At 42.7% G+C, this 17261-nt stretch overlaps 1 protein-coding gene across 6 annotated transcripts in view; it reads left to right on the top strand.

The window, feature by feature from the left end:
* Positions 1 to 518: 518 nt before the first annotated feature.
* zmiz1a (zinc finger, MIZ-type containing 1a) overlaps positions 519 to 17261 on the top strand; it is a 102105-nt gene continuing 85362 nt past the window's right edge. For 4 of the 6 annotated variants that reach the window (XM_032541859.1, XM_032541857.1, XM_032541858.1 and 1 more), the window contains exon 1: positions 520 to 781. The gene's annotated coding sequence lies outside the window, so the exon portion shown is untranslated. Of the gene's footprint in view, positions 782 to 17261 lie in introns of all 6 variants that reach the window. The other 2 variants (XM_032541860.1, XM_032541856.1) reach the window with 2 other exon arrangements.

Below are 17261 nucleotides of genomic sequence, written 5' to 3'. Positions count from 1 at the left end.
GGGAAGTTGAGAAATGTAAAACAAGTCAGGGCAACCAGAAGACTTTTACAGTTTTAGTAACAATGTAATTCTAACAGTTTATTATTATGATTGTGATGATTATGATGATTATGATTATCTTTATTATTATTATTACCAGCTATTCATTAACAATAAAATAACACTTTATTTTAATCAGATCCATCAATAATAATAGTAGCTATCTATATAGTAGCTAGCTATTTGTTGTAATTTTGTTGTTGTTGTTAATGGTGTACATAAACTATTGTAATACTTAATGCGTTTTCTAAACATATAGTACTTAAGTGTTTATTTAACTTCATTTTTAACTAATAGCTGAAAACTAATAAAATCAACTGCTGTTGAATTAACTAATGGGTACTTCTGTGATTACAGCAGGCATTCTTCACCGCTGTAATGACACAGAACCAGACAATAGCCGGAGCTGTGAGCTGCAGTCCGCTCCAGTGTGAAATGTGCTGTTAGCAGCCCATTAGCCTGCACTTACACCTTTACAATCGGTGTCCTTCCGCTGGAATCTAGGTCGCATTTTCATACAGACCACCGAACACGGCTCTCTCTGGTAACTGAATAGCCAGTGTAATCTGACACTTCAACTTGCCGTGCTCCACGGTAGTTGATTCAGTCAGTCAGTCACACCGTCTCCGGGCTCTCACGTCGTCTTTGTGAAGTGGAGAGACTAGAGCGAGAGAGAGGAGCACCGTAAACACGAGGTTTGGCGAAACAATACGCGGATTTTCCTCTGAGGTCCGAGCTAAAAGTAAGTTTCGCGCCTGGTTATTTTTTGTTGCAAAGAGAGGTTTGGATGTGTCAGCGGGTTGCTCAAGATGGGGTTTGCCTCCCGCTGGACAGATAGTACCTGCTAACAATAGGGTGACCTCCTAGAAACCTTTACCAGCCGCTGATGAACTCGTGTCAAAGGGGGCAGATTCTGGTGGCGTGAGGGGTAACGGAGCCTTTTTACGAGGCGTAATATCCAGGCTTGTGTGTGCTGTATATCGCGTGTTTCTGCCTTGTGTAGACGAGTTGCGCTGGAGCGAAACGGTCAATGTGTCTGCAGGTTTATTTTATGATAGGTGCATGCATTTTGTGAAGACACTAACGTTAGATAGGAATGTGCCAGTAACTCAGTGATTGCAGGTCACTGTGTTTGTATACGTGTGTGTGTGTGTGGGTTATCGGGGGGGGGGGGACGAATGTCTCGTTTCGGTGAAACAGCTGATGGCTGATTCATACATGCTAAACTGAGAATGTATGTCACTAAGATACCAGTCAGTAGTGTGACTGGGCTAGTTGACTCCCCTCAAGGCTACTATCGGCTACCTGTTGTGATGCAATTAGCAGCCATGTCCGTGCCATGTTACTATGTTATGTTCTGTTAAACAACACCATGTGACGCAACATTTGCCACATTGACCTTCACTGATAACACTGATTGTTTTGATTGGATCCTCTCCGTGATCATTCAAAGATCAGTGGCTCCCAATGTGTGGTCATTGGGACCCTCAGGGGCCCTTAATGGGACTCAAGTGGGCTCTCTAGTGAGCTGAGAAATTGTTTACATTCACAATGAATTTAATGCTCTATCAATATTTCTAATTGACAATGCTCAGGTGTGACTGTAATTATGTGTAAGTGTCCAGTCTTTCCATTCATTTAAATGCATTGTAACCTTGAATGCACCCCCCCCCCACACACACACACATTTCAGTACAAATTATTCTATACACATGGTTTGCTTGCTTGTCTGAATGCCTGATAGAGACCAGCAGTACCACATTTTTAAGCCCTTCTGCAGGAGAGTGTGGATGAGCTGCAAGTTTGGCGGACCCTCCCCGTAAAAATTCCTCCCATCTGGATGTGAGGCCAGCCGGGGCAGAGCGCAGCAGAGAGGGGGCTCCCATTGGGAGGAGGTGGAGAAGAAGGAGGAGGAGATTGCCGCTCTTTCATTACCGTGCACCCTTCTACAGGACAGCTAAACTTTGGGAGGGGGTAAAAAAAAAGAGCCTTTATCCTTGTTAGTAAGTGGCTGAAGTTAAAGGGAGTGGGATTAGGAGTAAATCAGCAATCCTTTGCTGTTGTTACAGAGTTGTGGAGCTCTGTGATCTCTATAAACCAACCATGTCTTTGTGACTGTGCTACTATCTTGTTATCATGGCGGTAAGATAACAAGCGAATGTACAGTCACTACCGCAGTAAATCAGTTGACACCTAAAAGCCCTATTTCCTAAGCAATCTAACAGCCTCAGCTACAAATGAAACAATATAGGTGTAACATAGTCAGTGTTTATTACAGGAGTATTGCATTTGATTGCAGGTGTTCATGTTATTGTGTCCACTCCGCTCCCTGTATGTCGGCCTAAGAGAGCGTGTAAACTGGTGCACCCTCCAGTGTCTCCCTCCTTGGTAATTTAAATTGGTGATGTAATGAAATTGTTTCAGCAGCAACACTTGTCAGGCGCACCACATTAATTAGTGCTGTTTGGCTGTTTTTTCTCTCCTGACGAACTAAAGCAGCATGAAGTCATCTCAGCAAAGCATGAAAAGGAGGCACGCTAATTTAGAGTGGGTTACCTGATAAATTTTGAAAGAAAGAGGGCAAGGAATTAAAGCCATCTGCAACTGTTTGAAACTTGGAAATGTGTGTGTGTGTGTGTGTGTGAGTGTGTGTGAGAGCTTTCTTTCCTTCTGTTGTCCCTCCTGGGGCCTCACTGCAACCAGCCAGCCAGGCTGTGAGACAAGACAGAAGAGTGTCTGATTCACTAAAAAGGCTGCAGGCTCCAGTGGACTCACTTTGAAATCAAATTTAGGCTGTTTGAGAAAGTGATGGGTACAAATGGAAGCACGCTCACTGAGACTGGATTGTCTGGCCCTATACGCCATAATTTGAAGGATAATAATTTGCCAAAAATGTGCCGGGAAAATAGCGATTTTGTAAACACACACAGAAAGGCAGTACATGCACTTGCCACAAGCAACTGCAGCTAAACACGTGGAAGAAGATATGCAACAGCATGTCTGTTCCCTAAACCAAACAGACAGAATGAAAGTATTGTTCTCGGTATTAGCCAGTATGGCTGTAAAATATTGGATATTTGTATTGGGTGGATTTTTTTTTTTTTTCTTTTTTCAATAATCAGACTGCAACAGTTACCGTGTATCACAAACAAAGCAGGATCGGTTTCAAACACCTGCAGCTATTCTCCAAACTCTCAGGGTGATTATTGACACAAAGCTGTACAGTAGTGCACCTTGCTTCCTAGCTTTGCACTTCTGGGAAGCACAGAGCTAATAAGAGCTAATACTGATTAGAAGTATCTACAGGAAAAACAACAAATTACTCATGTCTGAGTAATTAGCTTTTTGTTACTCAGCAATTTACCAAGTTTTAGCGTCTTTGCTGCCGTTGACTGTGTGTCGGCACAGCTGCAGCCTGCTAAGTGCATAAAACCTGGCGAACGCAAATCAATGTTTTGACAGCCTGACATTTCATCTAGCTGTTCATGTTTGAGGAGTGCTGTGAAATACTTGCTGCCTGTTCGCTTGACATGGATTTTTAGTAGTCTTAGTGTCTCGCCATCAGCCCAAACCCACCCACTGGTGTCCCGAGCAGAAGTCAGCCTTTGTTTCTGTCTCTCCTTCTCTCTCTTTCTGTCTCACTTGTGGTTCGACTTGGCAGCACTTTTTTCTAGACTGAGCCTTTGTTTTCAATGTGCCTATTTTGGTCTTTTAATAAGGAAAAACTTGTGTTGCCTCAGAGCATTTTAGAGACACATTTTCAAAATAAGGGCTTAGAGGGAGTTACAACTTGAAATGTTGAGAGTGAGCCGAGGTTGTGCCCTTGTTTCAGACACTTAACTACTTCCTAAACCTTATTGTAATTCTGCCCATAAGTCTCATAAGCTCTCTTCAAATTAAAATCTGGTAATTGAAGTGTAACTAATAAAGAGGAAATGAAGTACCCAGCAGATGCAACTCATCCTTCTGACTGACTGTGATGACATCAGTTTGGTATAGAGGGGCCTAAGTTGGCCAACGTGAGGCGCTGGGATAAGAAAACCTCAATGCCACATGCCTGTCACCACTGTCCTTCGAGCTGCAAACCTTGCACTGTGGTTTGGTTTGTGGTTGGTTGGTTCAAACTCCTGAGGTGGCTGAGAAAGTTGAGAAGCATTGTGAATACAATATTTGGTGACCAACTGTTGAAAACTTTAGAGATGCGGAGTTGTTTTCAGGTGTGTGAAGCAGGGCGGTGCTGTTAAGAAAAGTTTGCACTCAACAAAACCCTTCCTTGAATCAATATTTTATAAAAGGTATATTCCACCTGTCACAAGTCAAGTTATTTGTATTAAACCAGTTTAATGGGATTGAGCATTAAAGTTATTATGTGCTGTGTATAAGTCACTTGTGGCAAAACACCAACTTAACCTGCTTCAGAAGAGCCGTCACTTCAACCTTGAGCTCTCCCAACATCAGGGAGGCGCAGTCCTCCTAAGTGCTTTTTTTCTGAGACAAGAGAGTAAAACAGAGTGCAGAGAGGGAGAAAGTGAAGAGAGAAGTTGCTGGCCCATCCCTGTCACCGCCTCATGCATGTTTGATTTGATGTTCTGTGAGAAACGAGTGCAGGGGACGTCACAATGGCTGTGTCTCTTTCCCATCCGTCGAGAGGATGGGGCCCTTGAATCATAAATGACATCCGGCCTCACCAGGAACAATATGAGAGTTGGACGCCGCACAGGAGGAACAAAATGTTCCCTCTATCTATCCATCCATTCGCCCACTACTTCTGCCTGCACTCAAGACTTCTCACCATCGCAAGCAATTACCCTCACTTTTATTTTTTTATTTTTTTATTGCTGATGAAATCCTCACAGAGTCCGTCTCAGCTCTGTGTTGTTAAGGCAGAGAGAGAAAGTGGTAGCGATAGAGAAGAAAAGAGATAGTATGTGTCTGAGTGAGTGGCGTTAGCGTGTGTCTGTTTGGCTTGTAAATCCTGTTTAAGCTAAACAAACTCATTGTCCTCATCCTCCAACTGTGCGCACTGTGTATGTTGTGTGTGCTTTCCCCCCTCCCTCCTTTCTCCTCGTCTCTCTCTGCCTCTCCTTTTGAGTTGTAAGTACAGCCACTAATTAGTCCCCTCTCCCTCTTCATGCTGGGTCAGTGGGTTTACGGTTTCAGCACTGATCTGCTGTGTTTGCCTTGTCTCTCCTGATACCGGAGCATGCCTGCAAGCCAGCGTAGACTACAGCCTCCTCCGAGAGGTCTTTACACCTTATACACTGTCCCACATGGGTTCATTTGCCAGACAGCCACTCTGGACTGTACTTGAGCTCGGGCTTGCTCTCATGCAGCTTGCCCAGCACTTGAGTTCATGCCAGGTATCGGACGAACCAGTCCAGCGAAGAGCTGTACCTGCTGGGTTGAGTCAGTAAGTCAAAACCTGTTGTGTTTTTGTAAAACATCAATGCATTTTGAAAAGGATTGCAGATAATGTGAATTCATTTTACATACCCACTACACAGCGTGTAGTTCAAAGCCCACAATATATATATTTTTCTAAAGATAATACGCCACATGCTATGTTTGTAATATCATTTGTGCTATAAACAGTCTCTTGTCTAGACGGCACTGTTGTCTCTCAAAGTGTGCGGTGATGTTGATTTTCTAGTGGAGATTGCGTGGGAGATGGAGAGTGATGGTAGAGATTCTCTGAAGGCGGTCGAATTGTCTCCAACATGGCCTCCAGGGATACATAATTTCTTGTTTTCTGACAAAGTAAATTAAGTAGGACTTTACTAATGCAAAGGGACAGCATTTATTCTTTGCCTGCGATGTCAGCTATGAAGCAAAGAGGGAGCTGTGCAACGTCTGCTCTCACATAACACTAATTCTTACACACGCATGGAGTGCAAATCCTAAAATGTGGTAGATGTTGAATAGTAGCTTTCATTTGTCTTTGCGGAGTATAATAAAAAGGTACTTTTTGTGAATGAGAAGTCAATTTTAAGGCAGGGGGAAGGCTGTACGCTATATATTGATTTTAAAGTTGAACTTTTGGTACATCAATGAAGCAGGTTGTTTTTGTTATGGAGAGCCTCTCAAATCAGATTGGCATGTAATCTTGAGCTCTACAGCCCTACTATGACTTTTCTTATCGCATTGGTTAAGACAGAAAAGGTCTATTACTTTGGGCAGTGTGTTTGCCTACTTGGTGCCGTCCCCTTGGTTTTGACACTGGGCGGTTGAACCAAGCGCTTTTCCAGGGTTCTAAGGACTGACATCCCTTTCATTTTCCCGCCTGGGCGGCTTAGATAAAGGGGCACGTTTAAAAACCTCTGTGTGGAAACACCAACTGTAAAGAGAGACAGTCTGGTGGGCCAGGGCCGAGTTACAGCATTAACTTGACAGAGGGAGAAGGTAGGCCTGTGATAAAGAGTGAAACAAATAAATGAGTTGACTTTATTAAACAGTGATCTCAGCAATCTATAATATATGGTTGAAAGTACTATGGCTGCAGACCTGACTTTGCAAATATCACAAACATTATCTGCAATCGCACTGCAGATAACCCATCTCCCTCATTTATCCCCTGGTCTATTACAGGGGCAATGTGTTTCACCACTTTTTTTCTAATCTCCCTCTGTTACAAGTACGTCCTCCCAGCAAACCAAAGCCACGCTGGAAGCCGTCGTTTATCATATCAGTAATGAGACCAGGCTAATCGTGTGTATTCCGGAGACAGCAATGATACACTGCTTGGAGCTTGCCAGGATCAGCCTCTAAACAATGTTTATCATTGTCTCCCAGGGCTCTTTAATTATCTGGCAAACATTATTGACAAAACAGCAAGAGACCCTGTGTTTTATGATTTTTAAAGGATGCTGGGTTGCTATTCACAAATGTGTGCATTTAAGGAAAAAAAAGCAAAGCTAGTTTTTGATTTTACATTCTTAAGATTGTGTTTGTGTTTGGATCATTACATACATTTATGAAGTATTTATAATTAACACTTTTACTTTAACTTAATTGTTTTATTAAAGGCATCCTTTACATTTTCTTTGCAAATGACCAAACTATGAGAGATGATGAGTAAGAAACACAAAGTGAGGGAGAGGAAGTGGATTTCACCAGATCTGGATCTGAATCTGATAGGGATGGCCTGTACAGAAAATATGTCTAACTTGCTCCTACATTTTTTGTTGAATCATGCTGAATCACTTTTATCCAAACTAATAATATCTCATCACCCGTGTGATGGATTGCTCTGAAATTGCGAGCAGACATTCATGGTTGCCAGATGATGAATCCAAATGACTTTTCTTCTAGAGTCACCATTAGGTTGGCCTTTTTGGTTTTGACTGAATTGCTGGTTTTGATGTACTGGTTTTGAAGTATTCCCCCGGCCGCCGCTGAAGCTACGATACCCATTAGCAGCACCTGTGAGTTTATCAAGTGACAGCTAAAACGCGAAAGGAGGAGCAGTATATCCTGTATGTCCCTTACCGGCTAACATATTTCAAGATGGCGCATTGTTATGGAGAGTCTACCCCAGTTCATGCAAGCGCAAATGTAAAATTCCAAGTTAAAAAGGAATTGATTGAGGTGGTCAATATTCATAAAAAAGGACAAGTTTGTGAAGGGCAATACATATTTTGAAAATGAACAACTACAAAAGTTACACACTTTAAACATGATATCTCAACATTAGCATTGTCATTGCAAGCATGTTAGCATGTAGACGTTAGCATTTAGCTCAAAGCACAGCCTCACATCGCTGCCAGCATGGCTGTGCAACCGAAGCCTATACCACGATCGGTTTTATACTTTTAACACTCAATGGGAAAGTTATTTTGAACTACTCACATCCTAAATTAATCATTTTAGTAACCCCTAACCCTAACCCTTAGGTTAAGTAATACATCCAGCAGAAATAAGTGATGAAACTTATTAAGAGCTCCTCTGTGTCTGCTCCTATCCCAACAACTACCCATAACTGCAGTTATTAAACATTACTTTTACAGCCATCCTGTAACCTTCCCTCGGCTCCCCGGGGGGAGCTGAGTGGATGCTGAATGGCATGTGTTGACATTGTTAAAGATACACGTGAGGATATCACACGTTTCATGTCTGACTCATATATTTGGAGAAGGGGGGTGGGGGGTTGCCATACCACAGCCTGACCAACAACATATTGAGGCTTTTGCTTAATATGTTTGGCTACATTCTGAATATATAAGTATGCGCTGGTTAGTGATGGTCAATAACAGCAGCAGCAGCAGCAACAACAGAAGCATGGCTGTAAGATATCCATTTGGGCCAAACAGTATGTTACCTACCCCCACACTTTTACACACCTTTACACACACACACACACACACACAGACACCCCCCCTCTTCTCCTTGTCATGTCTCTGTAGCCACGTCTCCCAGGATATCCACATGATTGTATAACAAACGAGGAGGTGTGTCTTATTGATGGTTGCGTGAAATCACCTTTGCTGTGCTGTGTGTATGTGTGTGTGTGTGTGTGTGTGTGTGCAATAGAGAGGGAGGTGGGGGTAGTAGCAGTAGTGGTGGCTTGGGGTGAGGTCCTGCCCTGATTTTCTCTGGAATTCCTTTGTTTTTGGAAGCCAGAAAGGGGGAAACTGAATCTGCATAGCCCGAGGGTCTCTGCTCCTTGAGAATTCTTCGCACACGTCTCTCTGCTGCCAGCTCTGATGGTTTTAGGGGTGGCTCTGTTTTCAAACAGAGGACAGCCAAGGTGTTTTTCACCTTCCAGAAAAAAATGAGTACTGCACCAGGCAAAGCGTCTCAGACCTGGAGGGACTGATGCTACTCAAACATAAATTTGCTCCGTACTTCAGGGCTACGGAAATAAAAGTCAAATGTAGATCCTGTCACTCAGGGCACAAAAGATACCTTCCTATGACTATGGATCGCACACTCAAAATGGATGGATCTTTATTCAAAAAGTAATAATAATGAAATGTGTGGTGCAATGATTTCCGTATGTTTTCCATTTTTAATGATCTTCCTTCGCAGATTAATAAGCGTTTTTAATAGTGTTTCATGGCCACTGGAAGGGCCAAGGCTGCTGTAAAAATGTTGTCAGCTGCTCCCGCAAGCTGAAAATTTCACTTCACGTTCATGGCTCATTAAGTCTGATAAACCTTGGGTAATGGTGTTAAAATTGTACAAAGGTATCGCCGTTTACTCTGTGCCACTACGTTTCTGTGACCCAATCCTTATCTGGGGGACTGTCACTTTAAGTAACTAACTTCCACAAAGCAGAGCTTTTCCCTCTCGTTTGAAGGGGGCTCGTGTTGTGCGAGAGGGGAATTGAATAGGCTTGTTGCTTGCCTCTATTGAGCCAGCCTCATTTTTCGCTGTCCCCTGGAACAGGCGGGAGTAGGGGCTCAAGAAAGGGGAGGTGGCAGAGGAAAGGGGAATTGGAGAAGGGCAAGAAGGTCTTGTCACGTGAGCAATGATAGTGTTCGTGCTGGTCCCTTTCAGGCTGTCACAGTAAATCTGTTTGACTTGTCACTTTGTAAATCATTACGAAGGCTAAAAGCCTCTCTATTGGATTGTGGTGGAAGGGGGGAGGCGGCAGGTTTCCTTTGTGCCTTCTTGACGATGATGATAATCAAGTTTGTTTCTGGCCATCCTGCTGTGAGGCTATAATTAGCTCCTTTCTTCTCTCTTCTCATCTCCTTTTTTGCGTGTTGCTCCTCAAAGCAAAAGTAGAGTGGGAGAGTCATTGTGTGGAGGTCATGTTGAGTTTTGTGTGGAGGCATCAATGGCTTCTGAACACTCTCTTCTTTAGTTATATCAGCCTTTTTACTGTAGGTTCAGACACGGGGCTTGTGTGTTTTTCATGCTGAGGTTTATTATTCAGTGTGCGACTGCCTTCCCGCCAGTGATGCTGAACCGATTTAAAAAAAACAAACAACAAAAAACTAATGATGATAAAGTGCATGTAAGGTCTCGTGTTCCTCCCCCAGGTCAGTCAGGGAGGGAGTCACAGCTCGAGGTATGTCTAAACTTGTAGTGTCACTTTCGGACCAAACTGGTTGCTGTCTGACAGAAACATGACAAAGTAGATCTCATCCTGCCGATTAAGTCTGTGTGGCGTGACGTCTGATTTCCCAGGGCAAACTCTGCTCCCGTCTCTCCCCTCCCTCCGTTTTTCCTCTTTTTTCTCCTCTCCTTATTTACGCCATCCTTCTTCTCCTCTGTGCCCACCCCATTCCCTCCGTTTTTGCTTTCCCTCCCCCCTCTTCTTTGGTGTGTGTGCCAGCAGCACTCATGCCTGGAACAGAGCGCCAGGGCAGACATCTGTCACACTGTGTCCCTGATCTGATCTGTGGCTCGAAGCATCGGGGTCATGAAGAGTAGCAGCCGCCCGTCCAGATATCGTGGGAGACAATCTGAGAACTCTATCTCTGTGATTTGGTCTTTCTATGTCTCTATGTTTCTCTGTCTCTCATTAAAATTCACATTGCACACAGCCGCACACACACCAGGGTATTAAGCTGTTTTCTCTATGTGGAGCGTCTGTCGTTTGGACTGTGTGAGTCAAGCGGGCTGGCAGTGTCCCATGTCTTCCCGATGAAGCTCTTTCTCAGACTTGCAGGTGCAAAGAGCAGAGCGAAACGTCAGTTTTATCAGGCTGTTCGTCAGCTGCGATGATGCACATTTGATCTGAAAGGAGGATTTTGACAGTTAAACTGGATCTTTGTGCCTGGGGCAGCACCATTAATGACAAAACCAATGACAGAATGAATAAAAGGGTGTTAATTGCGGCTGTTCAGTTGTGTTTGAGAGGGTGTAACTGTGGATTGACATACCCAGTGTCTGCCAAATTTGATACTTCACATACCTTCTTGAGAGATTAATGGCTGTGGATTAATTCTACTCAGTGTTTTGACATTTATTGGTGTTGCAGTTGCAGTTTTTTACTCAAAACAGTTGAGTTCATGCCAAATGACAAGATTTGTAAATGCTCAGCTCAAATGTTCATGGGAAAATGGAAAATGTGTTTTCATGTTGTATCCCATTACTCACCTGCACTGTATTTACCATACATTTTCAGATGGATTTCTAACCTTCTAGGTTCCCATTTGGTTCTGTTCTTTTACTAAATAATTAACTTTAACGTGCAGGGACTTGAACTTGATTGAGATAGCTATTCTATCACACCACATACAGTATTCTTTTGCCCTTAAGTTATGTTATCTGAACATAGTGATGTGATTGATGCAGAGTAAAAACTCCTCCTGCCGCTGTATTTAAAGATGCTACAACATCTGAGACCTGAGAGCAACCTTTGTAAAGCAAGAAACATCTAAATGCACATGCTCCTTTTCACATCCATGTTTACTCACTTGCCATTCTGATTTGATTTTCTGACAACGCAGCTTGTCAGTGCAAATCTTTCCAGCATTCGACTGTCAGCTCTCAGATGTTGGAGAGTTTTGAAAATGGTTGTAGAGAAACATGATATTCAAGTTAATTTGATGGGCTGTCTGAAAAAAAGAGAAAGGACATCTGAAAGTAAACTTCTTTACACTTCTGGTGTAATAAAAAAATGGTTTGCGATTATTAAAGTTCCCATATTATGAAAAAATCCCTTTTTTTCTGGGATTTGGGGTTATTTTGTGTCTCTGGTGGTTCTACACGCATTAAAACTTGGAAAAAATATCCATGCTGTTTTGAGTGTGATACAAAGAGATCTCCGTGGCTTTCTATTTAACTAGCCGAGACGAGGTGGCTAACCGTAGCATGCTAGTGCTAGCATTGCGACGGTTAGCCACCTCGTCTTGGCTAGTAGCATGTGCGACTTCCAACAAAGATAGTAAAGAAGTGAGATGTCTCACTCTGTAGCTAAAACAGAGACCTAAACACAGAGTGAATAAAGGATGTGCAGCAATGTGCAGTACAACAAAAATATGGTGTTTTTTGAAAATGAAACCATGCAAACCTATTCTGGTACAACCTCAAAATACAATAATGAACGTGAAAATGAGCATAACATGGGCACTCTAAGGGGCTCAACATGCAAAACCACTAGCCTGATTATCCGACTATTTGCTATTTGTTTGTCTGTGGCAGAGGACGATGACAACCCCATTCTTAATACAAAGCTCTGATCTGGTAAACGAGCCTTTGGAAAAAAGGCCAGCGATTCAGATGTTTTAAATCATGCTACAAAACTATCGGGTATGGTCCTTCATGATAAAGCTGTTGACCCATTTGGTTAACTCAAAGCCTCATGCATACTTCTGAATCGGAAGCTGCTTTGATTCAGCTCATCTCATGTGAGTCAGCAGAGTCACAAAAGTAAAAGGCTAGCACGTGTGACGAGCAGATAAGTCCCCTTTCAAAAGAAATACCTTAACATCTTGTTTACGTAAAATAAATCCCTGAGATGGAAATCAAGCCCAGATTAGATACATGGCAGACACGGCTGTTATCTTTTGAAAGATAATTGACCTGTGACACTTAGTTGGCAGGAGCCCAAGTCCATCATGCCTCGCTGTTCTGAATGTAAATGCTTTGTCAAGTGCAGAGAGAACAGACATATTGAAAATAGATGTTCACATAAAATACTTTGTGAGTTAATATACTGTACATATTCACTGTAAAGACTATGCCTTCAGTAGCACTGCGGCACTGCGAACATTAGAAGACAACGTACACTTTCGCGCCATTAAAAAATCCTGCAAATTTTAGAAAACGTTCACTAAGCAAATATTGCTTGCTTTGTGCTTTAGTTCTGTTCATTTACAGTACCACAGCCAGGGCTGCTTAATGTATAAATTACTCTTTAATAGGTCTGTGCTCAATATTGACCATTCACCTTGATATCTTATTTTTTCATAATGTATCTCATAACATCAGTGACTACAAAGTGAATGGTTTCAATTTCTAACCATGGTAGCGGCATGGCTCTAGGGATGACTGACGGTCTGTCGGTCCGTCCACCACTTTGGCCAGAGTGAAAAATGTCAACAACTACCAGATGAATTGGCCTGAAATTTGAATTGAAGTGCAATAACTTTGGTGATCGCCATCATCAAGTCATCATCAGGTCATCATCAAATGAACAATCTGATGCTAGTAGTAGAAGTAGCACATGTTGACCTGCTCACATGCTTAAATAAGATGGTATACATGGTAAACACTAGCTTATACCTTTCACTCTTTAAACCAGAAGAATCCTATTAAGTGTACTCTCTGTGTGCCTGTAATGCAGCAGCCTGGAAAAGGTGTTTTATACTGATGACAGGCAAGGTCGGGCCAGTGAAACAGGACAGTGCGAGTGTGGGTGTGGTGAGGGCTGGCAGAAGGAGGAAGGGAAGTAGAGAAAGTGAAAGAGTGCCACTGCAGCTCTCCTTGTGTATAACCCGCTACTCAGCTGCAGCTACAAATCAAACAGAACGAGTCGCTGCTGGCACTGTGCCATGACACTGATCACTGGCACAACGAACACTGTCAAAACCATCTTGATGTGTAATTACGAACACTCTATCATTTCTGCTATCACTTAGCTGCCGTGCTCATGTAGTCTATATAGAAGATAATGCAGTTACATAAGTACATTTTACACAAAGTTACCCTAGCTGGGTGGCGGACTTTGAGATAGAAGGATCTTGGCTGATCCCTTAAAGTCAGTCCAAAGCAGTAAACTCTAGCTGACTCTGGTGTGTGTGTGTGTGTGTGTGTGTGTGTGTGTGTGTGTGTGTGTGTGCCTGCCTCTTTACGTGCACATGCAGCACTGTCTGTAACCTTGTGGTTGTTTTTAAAGGGTAACATCAGTGTTAAGGCTCTGCGAGTGTCGCCGATGCACAACGCGTCCTGTATGACATTGACCATGCAGGCCTTGCAGCTTCACAGAGCAGAGTGAGCCAGATACAGTAGATAGATCAAGCTTTTTACAGCTCTGCATATACGTAAATGGCAAAGAGACAAAAACAAGTAAAGACGCTGGTTGGCAGGCTGTCTCCCTCCCCCCATTTAAACATTTTAAAAAACAAAATTTTCCTATTAACCCTCATCACTAACAAGAAGACCTCAGCTGAAATGCCTACTTTTACACTTACGCCGTGAACAATTTTGCAATTTGGGCTGTTATTATCCTAATTTACACAAGCGGAAATGAGAGTAAGGGAGAGTCAATGTGTGACCTCTGATTAAGTGGGATGTTTGAATGTGGGCCCTCCACCTTCAAGAGAGGTTTGATACTTGAGCGGTTGAAGTGTTTTTGATGGAAACTCCATTAATGATTGATAACAGAAGGAGAGTGGTTAAAAATCTCCCTGCTCCAGCACCATCAATTATTAAAAACCTCTCTCCTAGCAATTTGGTGGCACATAAAATATCAGTCACCATCTTGAGTTGATAATATCTGTCAAAGGAATTAGGGCTTTGTATTGATTTCCTAAAGCTCTCCTTATCCAGGGCTTGTATGTTGTGCATTTTAAAGATGATGCTTGCAACAGATTGCGACAATTAGCATCAGCGTGTTGTCTGTTATCTGTTCTCATCAAAGGAAAGTGTTTCAAGACTTCTAAGACATAAATTATAAAATTCTCATTGATATTATCATAGGTTTATGTTTTATTAATCAAATTAAAATATGTCTAGAACATAAATAGCTTGGCTGAGTTTAGCTATTAGGTTAGATAGACATTTGTTGCATTGATGCAACAAATGACAATTACAACACAGACAATTGCAACACATTAATGTATACTGTCATGCTAAATAAAGTTAATATAACCTTTAACAGTTCATCTTCCCTGCAGCCAAAGGCGCAGCTGGTTTTAGACTAAAACTTTCCTGCGCTTCTACATTTATCTTGAGATGGTGCTGTGCCACACAATATCTAATTTAATAGCTGGAATGATTCAGCCCGTCTCTCACACACACACACACACACGGCACACGGCACATGTCGAGTATGATGTTGAGGGACTGCGCGGATGTTTGAAGTGATGCTGGAGATTCGTGTCAGCCAGAGTATGAGTGCGTGTCAGTGCAGCAGTAGAAGTTCTCCGGAGCTTAGTGCTGATTTGAGCTGCATCGAGACGAGCTGACAGGCCAGCAGGCTTCTCTGTGTCATCGCCAAGGTTCCCATCAGCCTTTGCAGAGGGAATTCTCTCTTCCACACAAGAGAACTGATTAAGTCTTTATACGGCATGTGGCGTGCGGTCACTGTGCTCAAAGTGCTCCAAGGCTGCTTCAAGACACACAAGAGTAGATGTTTTCATGACACTTCAATTGATTGTGGAGCCTTTTTGAGGGTAATGATTATTGGAGCCACTTCCATTTGGCAATACTGCTCTATTTTTTTTTGCGTCATCTGAGTGACACCTTCATTAACTGGTGTCAATATTCTAGTTATTCATTAACTACAAATGGACTCTTGCAGCACTGTGTGTGCATTTTTTTCCGTTCCTCAGTCTCTTAAGATGTGCTGAGAAAAAATGCTCCAGGAGATATGAAATGTATATCAAGATGAAAGGATGTAAAGACAGAGATGAACGGTGACAGTAATGAAAAGAAACAACAAGAAAATGATGGCTGTTCTTATCTGTACCATGATCGACAAGTCGTGTCATAGCAGCGAGGCAAACGTCTGCTGCCCATCTTGTGTCAACAGCCTGTGTATTTACATAAGCGGTTTCCCGTCGGCCACGGCTTCTGTCCTGAGAGCATCAGGAGCCGCGGTGGTGAGGCGGTGTGATTGGATCTACAGATGGAGATTAATGCCAACAAAGGTAATAGCACAAGGGCATACATCACAAAGAAGAGGCTGGAAGCACTGTGCTTGACCTTTTGAATGGTGATAATGATGCTGGAGTCAGATACCCTCCTACTGGGGAAACGCTGTCATGAATGCAAAACGTGCGTTTGTGTGTGTGCGCAGGGGGTTAAAAGATGGGGCGGTCAACACTGGAGTGCATTTGGATGAAAGTGTAAGCATGTTTGAAGCTGTCAGAACATTGCATGCTACGAAATGAGTAAATGCCTGGCGCTCAGGCTCTTTCTTTAAGTGGGAACTGAAACCTGTCTGTCTGTTGGTCCGTCTCCCTGTCCGTCTTTGCACCGCAGAGCATCAGCAGGGTTATTAGAAGAGTCCCATGGCTGCCACTGATAAGGCCTGTATGGGTGCTGCCACTGACAGCGCAGCCTGCTTGTGTGTCAAACACAAGTGGCCTGGCTGGGGGATTACTGCCTACTGCCATTTCTGCTGATGCCTTTCTTTATGTTATCCTCTCCAGTCAGATGTGCTGCATTTGAATAACTTGGCTGATGTTTTAGAAATGGAACTCCTCGAAATTTCCACCTGAATACAAATGAAGGCGCACGGACAAAACTCTCTCTCTCTCTCTCTCTCTCTCTCTCTCTCTCTCGCACACACACACACTTGCACTCATACTCACTAGGGCGTTAAATCACACTCTTTTTCCCGTCAAGATATTATGATACAATATTTACTAGGGGTGTGATGAGACAAACAGCCCACAAAAGGAGACGAGACACGAGATTAAATTCACAAGATTAAATTCACGAGATCAAGACAAGATTTCAATACTATTTTACAAAAAAAGTCAATGAAAAAATAAGAAATAAGAAAAATAGTCCTTTATAGAGCGAGAGAGTCTCTTCACTCAGAGAACCAAGGTTACAACATAACTAAGCGTTTTCTGGCAGTAGTTGAGACCATTGAGACCAAATGTTTTGTACTTGAATTTGTCATTGTACAGTAGATAGCGAGAAATAAAGCTATTGTTTCACATTGTTTACGTTCTAAAGCACAAATAAATTAGCATCAAACACTCAACAGATGATTTTTGTGAAGACAGGTGCTATTTTCTCCTCTGCATTTTGTTAATTGCAGCATTTAACAAGGAAGTCCTCTTCCCAACCATTTTAACAGAGAAAGAGAGCGAGACAGCGTCACAGTGAACTGCACTCTGCGGAGTGCGGATGAATGTGTGTCTCGGCCAAGATGTGGGGGGGAGAGAGCGGCGGTACTCTTTAACGTTTTAACAATTGGTTTTACACGCAGCTTTTTCTTCTGCTATTGCTCTGCAAAAGTAAACTCAGAGTCAACTTTGGTGAATGGCTGGGGAGATTTCTATGTTAACTTAAAGGCTGATGCTCTGCACTTGTGTGCTGATATCGAGAGGCATTTTTTGACCTTGACAAGAAATCTCATCACTTTTATTCTC

Source organism: Etheostoma spectabile, chromosome 17 (assembly GCF_008692095.1).
Source record: "Etheostoma spectabile isolate EspeVRDwgs_2016 chromosome 17, UIUC_Espe_1.0, whole genome shotgun sequence".
In the NCBI taxonomy this organism is placed as follows: Eukaryota; Metazoa; Chordata; class Actinopteri; order Perciformes; family Percidae; genus Etheostoma; species Etheostoma spectabile.
The sequence above is the reverse complement of the archived record's forward strand: the minus strand, read 5'-3'. Positions and strand labels throughout refer to the sequence as shown.